Source organism: Manis javanica, chromosome 11, assembly GCF_040802235.1.
Source record: "Manis javanica isolate MJ-LG chromosome 11, MJ_LKY, whole genome shotgun sequence".
NCBI classification, from domain to species: Eukaryota; Metazoa; Chordata; class Mammalia; order Pholidota; family Manidae; genus Manis; species Manis javanica.
This window is the reverse complement of record NC_133166.1, coordinates 103903417-103910333: the sequence shown is the minus strand read 5'-3', so window position 1 is coordinate 103910333 and position 6917 is coordinate 103903417. Positions and strand designations below refer to the sequence as shown.

The 6917-nt window shown below is 57.7% G+C and overlaps 1 long non-coding RNA gene across 1 annotated transcript; it reads left to right on the top strand.

Moving 5' to 3' along the window:
* The first annotated feature begins 2325 nt into the window (after window positions 1-2325).
* Window positions 2326-4555, top strand: LOC108409521 (uncharacterized). The gene is made up of 4 exons (XR_005060553.2): window positions 2326-2398; window positions 2728-3292; window positions 4253-4305; window positions 4430-4555. It is a non-coding gene; the product is annotated as an uncharacterized lncRNA (long non-coding RNA).
* The last annotated feature ends 2362 nt before the right edge of the window (window positions 4556-6917 follow it).

Genomic DNA, 6917 nt, shown 5'->3' with positions numbered 1-6917 from the left:
CTCTCCTTCTCACCCTGCTGCTTTGGGGCCACACAGAGCCTCCACATCCCTGCCAGCCCCCTCCTTCCCCGCCCCTTCCCTTTTGCTGCGCTGGGCTGCAGGAACCCAGGGAGGCTGCTTGAGCACCGCCTGCTTCTCACGCACGCTGAGCGCTTCCCCGCAGGACCTGCTGCTCCCGCCACATTAGTAATCCGCACAGTTTCTCTTCCTCTCCTCCCCCGCCTCCTGTCTCCTTCCCGCCTTCTCTCTGTTTCTCCCCATTTACCTCCCCCTGCCTCCTTCCCACTGTCGGAGCCACAGCGGCTTCCTGCAAAGCTGAGCAGGTTTAGCATCAAATCAGGCTTTGTCATAAGGAAAACAGGTTTATTTTCCTCACCCTGAGAAGGTGCCGACAGGAGCACTGGGGAAAAGGTGTTTTGATTATTCAAAGCGCTTCCCCGCCTGCCCCCCCCCCGTGGCTGAATCTGGCACTCTTTCTGCATTTTCCTCAAACATTGCTCCCTGGCCTGCGTCTCCATCCTCGTCATCCTTATCTGGGGGCCTTTGCCCGCCAGACCCCCACTCCTAACCATCCCTTTACTCACCCCAGTCCGCTCACTCAGTAACAGTCCTTTTGTGCCGGGGACTCCAGGCGCTATGGAATGACACATGAGTTGGGGGGATGGATAGATGAATAAACCATTCAATATGACATGGTAACTGTGGCCGCGGGCACCCAGCCCCTCGGAAGATGGAGGCAGGCCGGGGTGCTGAAGCATTGCAGGGGTGCTGCCCAGAGCAGGGGCGGGGTGGCAGGGAGAAAGGCACCCCCAGCCCAGGCCTCGACACAACCAAGTGACCTTGGTGTGAAGGAGCACGTGTGCAAGGGGGTGCTGGAGCCGGGGTGCAAGCAGCGTGAGCAGGACTGGAGGGCCTCCAGAAAGGGGCCCCTGCAGCCTTTCAGGTGGGGACCCAAAGGGGCAGGCAGGTATTGGGGAAGGGCTGCAATAGGTGGTTTTGAAGGGCACAAGCCTGGAGTGTGGGGTACAGAGGCTGCTGCATGTACATCAGACGGAAGACGCGAGTTCTGAGCGGGAATGGGGGTAGCAGGGTGGGACAGGGAATAGGGGGAGAGGGTCAAGGAGCCTGCAGTGGTTCCGTGGGCATGGACTCTCGGCAGAGAGGCCGCTGAATGCAGGAGAAGGCGCGAGATGCAGTGCTGAGTGAGGCTGCCCATGGGCAGTGAGAAAGGCGGAGAGCCCGGAAGGGCAGGAGGAGGGTGGGAAGTAACCAAGGAAGCGGTGGCTCAAGGCCTTTCCGGGATCAGAGTTTATAATGCCTGACCAGGGGGGTGGCATCACCTCGGACTGCTTTGTGAGCTGCATGGGTTCCCTGCGGCCTCTGCCCTCCTCTCCTGGGCCTTCCTGGCAGGGGAGAGCCTTTCATTCGCCATCCCGTCTGTCATCGGTCAGAGTGACCGCTGATGCGGAGCACCAGCTGGCAGTGCAGCCTTCTAGCCCAGCTGCAGTGGGGGGAGAGGTGCGGCCTCCTGCTCAGAGAACGGCCCAACGGGGAGGGTGTGCACAACATCCCCACTCATTAAAAAAGCAGCCAACAAGTAATAACCAGGAGAAACGCGCCTCATATCAAATAAATGGGCTCCAAAGGGCTGCAGAGCAGAGAGGCCACCTCAGGGGAGGAAGGCGGGACACCCTCTCCGTCCAGAGCGGGGGCTGCCCGGGACGTGACGTCCGTGATTCACAGCCGCTCAGCCCTGGAGAGCCCAGCGCTCTGCCCCCTTCAGAAACCGCCTCTTCTCTGACAGCTGAGCCCTTCTCCGTGGCGGCCTAGGGCAGGAAGGCTTCTCTGCGAGCTGGACCCTGGTGCCCCGCAGCCAGGATGATGGATGAGGAGGCAAGCACTGCTCAGGGCCGCCGAGGCCTGGGAGCTGAGCAGAGAGGGAAACATGACGCAGAGCAACTCTGAAACAAGAGACACGCTCCGGGGCTGCACGAGGCCAGAGGAGAGAGAGCTGGGTCCCTCTCTCAGCTCTGCCTATGGGCGTGGCTGCCCCACCAGCCAGGTCCTGCCCTCTGTGACACAGAGGCCCCGGGGAGGCTGAGGGCAGCTAGAAGGGGCAGGGGAAAAGCCACGGGTTTGGGGAGCTTCGGGGTGCAGTGAAGAGCGGCTGGCCCAGCGGCCAAGCCCTCTTCTGTTCCAGTGCCCCTGCTCCGGACTCCTCCAGCTCCGACGCAGGCCCCCTTCCCACCCCGCTCCTCCAGGCATGGAGCCTGTGGGGCCAGCAGCCAGCAGAGGGAAGGGCACGTCTCCGGCAGTCAGTCTCATCAGGACTCTTCCCAGGGACCACGGCAGAACACAAGCGCAGCCCACATCCCCTGCCCCGTGGCCTGCCTGGCGGGTGGGTGTCTGCAGGTGGGAGGCGGCGGGGGGCCTCAGCCTGCCCTTCCCCAGCCCTTTCATACATTTGTCCTGACCTCCGGGCTGCACTGTACCCCGTGCACATTCACAGGGGACAACAGGAGGGCAGACAGGTCACTCCTGTGTTCTCAGTTCACTTGCTGGGTGAGGGGGACAAAGACACAGAAAGTCCTGGAGCCACCCTCCCTGGCAGAAATGGCCCAGGAGCAGCAGGTGCAGAGGGGTGGGCAATTAACCAAGGCCCTTTGGCCTGGAATCCCAACTGGCGAGGGCGGGGCCTGCAGCTGCCTGTCTCCGATGCATTTCCAGGTTTCCCCCGAGAAGCTCATTATCCACAGGTGACAGTGCTGACTCTTCATTTCTGTGGACCAACTTGCTGTGTGACTCACTGGCCAAGTCTCAGGACACATTAGGAGCCACTGAAGCTACAGGGACCCAAATACATCCCTTCTTGGGAGTGGGAAGTGGGAACAGAGGCCTGAAGCCAAGGTGCCAGCAGCGCCAGCTAGCTTGGGCCTCCCACGTGCTGACGCCCAGGCCTGTCAGCTCCCTGCCCCCGCCAGGTGCTGGGAGGACTCGAAGAGGAAAGAAGAAAGGGAAACGGAGGACCAGGCAAGGACGGCGGCCGCCTCCAGGTGCCAGGGTCGGGCTGGCCCTGTGTGCTCTCTCATTTCATCCCGGCCTCCAAGCAGTCTGTCTGTTTCTGTTTTACAGATAGGAAAACACTGAGGCTCAGAAGGGTGATGACATGCTTTGTCCTGTGGTCGGTGGGGTTCCAGCACCCCCTCCAAGCTGTGTCTGCCTAGGGAGGAATTCTCCACATGGGGGCTGAACGGCTGCACCTGGGAATTCCAGCAGCAGCGGAGTGATGGAGGTGGGGGTGCAGAGCAGGGTGCAGCCGGTGGGCTGGTCAGGCTGGTGGTGGTCAGGCCTGACTGGCAGAGGCCACGGTCAGGGTATGTGTGTGTGTGGTGGGGGTGGTTGGGGACAAATCGGTATGGGAAAGGCCCCTTGGGTGGGGAGCTGGGCCCAGGGCCTGTGTGGTGCCCAGGAATTGGGGTGGGGATGGGGGCGGGAGGGAGGGGCAGAGAAAGAAGCCTAGCCAATCCAAGTAACGGTGGGGGGTGCTGGCTGCAGGGCCAGAAGAGTTCCAGCCTGGGGGCCTAGGGGGAGGAAGGCTGGCAAGGCCTCGTGGGGGCAGGAGCTCACCCCCAGCCCTGGACGTGGCGGAGCCTGTCGGAAGTGCGGCCCTGCAGGCCTCAGAGGACCGTACAGCCGCCATTGCACTGGGCCCTCTGGCAGCTCTCAGAGAAGACAGGGAAAGAGGGAAGCAAAGGGAGGTCAGGGAGACGCGGAGGAGGTCCTGGAGCTCCCCATGCACCAGGAGGAGGAATGTGTGGGTGCCCCAGGGGCAGCCTGCCTTCTGTAAAGTTGAGGGGCCCTGGGTTGCTCCAGAGCACTAGAACACAGCTCTGCGCCCGGGACAAATCTGCACGACAGCATTTCTACGGCATTTCCAGCACCGGAGTTGAGTGACATTTTGCCCGGTCCTCAGACACAAGCAGGCCGCTGGGAGGACCCCCAGAAGGACCCAGAGTTCCAGAGAGTCAACCACAATGGCCTGAAATCATTTTTAACTGTTAGCACCTAATCTAGTTAATATTTTCAATAGAACTGAAAAATGTTCACATTACAATCCATTTGTTTGTGGATGTATGAAATCCATTTTCATAATGTTTAATATTTGTGATTTATTGAATTTTCATTTGACTTTTATTGGCTGCTCTCCCTTCTGCACTTGCTGCGAGAACTTCACATGCCATGGTTTTCACAGACTCCACAGGTGCCGGCCAGCAGCAGCCTGGGACCACAAGAGCCTCCCAAACAGTAAGGGACCAACCCATGTGGCCTTGCCTCTGGCACACTCATGGAGCAGAGGGGCTGGGGGGCACTGCAGGGGACCACCCAAACTCCTCCAGCAGCCCAGGCAAGTAGCCCTGACACCCGACAGGTTACGGTCTCCTGGGCTCAAGCACTTGATGGGCTTACAGCTCATCGGGAGCCCTCAGTGCACAGAACAGGACTGAGCTGTGCAGAACTGACATCCATGAAGATCTAGAAGATTCTGCCACCATCAGTCTGGTAAGCTGGGGTTTTTCTCACCTACTATGTACAAGGCCTGAGTCCAATCCCAGCTCTGCCCCTTCCTAGCTGAGTGGCCTTGGGCAAGTCACCTTGAGTCTCTAAGCTTCTGTTTCCTCTATAAAATGGGTTCAATAATGTGCCATTGGCAACATTGATGGGAGGGTTAAGGACATAACATGGGCAAAGCTCCCAGTATGCTGCCTGACACACAGTAGGGGATCAGTAAGTATTCATTCCCTCTCACCCTCACCCCTAGCTCTGGAGAAATGGTCAGGGCGACAGCCCACACCCAGATGGGCTCTTCCCACCTTGGCCGCATCAAGGCTCCGTCCTGGCCCTGCAGACACCCAGACACTGTTCCGCTCACCCCTCCTCGCCAGCCAGGAGGCGGGCGGGTGAGGAAGCCCGGTGGCCAGGAGGGAGGGAGGGGGGAGAAGGCACTTTGGTTGGGGAGGCGTGAGTGGCGTATCCAGCAGAGCCTGTCCCAGCCATGCCCCAGTGGGAAGACACTGCTGCTCAGTCTCTATGGAGGGCAGCCCAGGGGGGTGCCAGCTCTGCTGCCCCCCCTTCCCTGCCACCAGACTGGGGCAGGATGTTTCCGGGTTAAGTGCTCTGCATGACTCTGGAGCCCTGGGGACCTCGCCTGCCTGGCTGAAAAGGTCCCCGTGCCCAGCTCCGCACCTGTCCTGGGGTCCTTGGAGGCTTGTGTCACCAACAATAGCTGCAAATCCGTGATTAAAATGTTGCCGCAGGGCAAATCAATAACCAGTGGCAGCTGAGACTCTAGTAAGTATAATAATCACCATTAAGGCAAAGAGTGGGGGAGTGAGTGGGGCTGGTAATATAGTGATTATATTAATCTGCCTCCATCCCATCTGCATCTGCCTGCTCTTGGTGTGCCCTCGCTGGGAGCCCACCAGGAGGGGCAGGGGCTGGCAGCCAAAACCAGGCTGGCTTCACCCCGCTCCCCATCTCTGCGGGCTCTGGAGCCCCCAAAACCCCCTTCTTTCTTTAGTCTGTTCCCTGTCTGGAGGGGCGGAAGCAAAGGGAATCTCGGGAAAAGAGAGGGTGTGGAGGGCTCCATGCTTCACTGAGAGAGAAGGGCAGGACGACTGACAGGTCTGAGCCTGGGGCTTGGTACTCGGGCTTCAAGAATTTCTGGCTCCTTTGAGTTCCAGAGCTAGTAATTTACTGAATCTCATGTAATAGAAACTTGCATAGTGCTTACCCTGTGCCAAGCATTACTTTAAGCATTTTGCAGATATAAACTCATGCAGTCCTCATAACAACCCACGAGGCAGATGTTATTATTAGCCTCAATTTGCAGACGGGAAAACTGAGTCCCAGAGCTGGTTACGTAAGTTGTCCAAGGTGGCTAGACCTCAAGTGGCAGATCCAAGACTTGAACTATGTGATGCAACTTTACAGTCTGTGCACTTCGCCCCTTTTCTATGCAGCTTCTGTAATCCCTGTTCCTGGCACATTAATAGCCCCTCACTAAACAGTTACTAGCTGTGCAGAGCAGTTCAGCTGCCCCAGGCTCCTGTCTGCTATCTTTCACCCCTGTTCCTCCCAATGGTGACATTTAGCACTGCCTCCCCAGTTTTACTGTATTTAACCCTCATCCCAGAGTCTGGGAATGTTCTGAAACATTTTTCTAGCAAATAATGCTGAGCATGAACATGGCCCTGGAGGGGACCCCCGCCCTCCTTCCCCGACGCAGGCCAAGTCGTGAACACTGCCCAGGCCATCTTCATGGTTGTGGGGCCACAACTCCCACCCGGAAGCCCCGAGAGTGTTTCTCTGGTGACCCATATTCCTGGCCATTCCATGTGAGTCACTGGCTCTCAGAAGCCTAAAGCTAAGTGAGCTGGAAGCCATCATCTTCCAGAGGAGGCGTCTTCTTAGGGATGGGACAACGCACAGAGGTTTATTGCAAAGAGCCAAGCCTACCTCAGCTACCTAGGACCTCGCCACCTCCCCAGCAGTGAAACTCAGCCCCAAACTGCAAAATCAGGACCCGCAAGTTTTCACACTTGATATTATGTCAGACAGTTTAAACTGATTCCCTTAGAACTACAACTGCTCAAGTTCAGATCCATATTACAAGAAAATGGGTCAGGGTCCAGGCCTGTCCCACTGTGGGTCCTGTAGCCAGCGCAGTGCCCGGTACGTACATGCTTCCTGATGCAGATGGACAAATGAATGAACACATACCCTCCTTTATCTCATTCACCGTCTCATAGTCCAGACTCCAAATTTTATTTGCATTTTAGAAAACAGAATTTCTAAATGTCTTCTTAGTCTTCTGCAGTGCATGTTTTTCTGTAGGGGAAAATACACATTGCGTAACA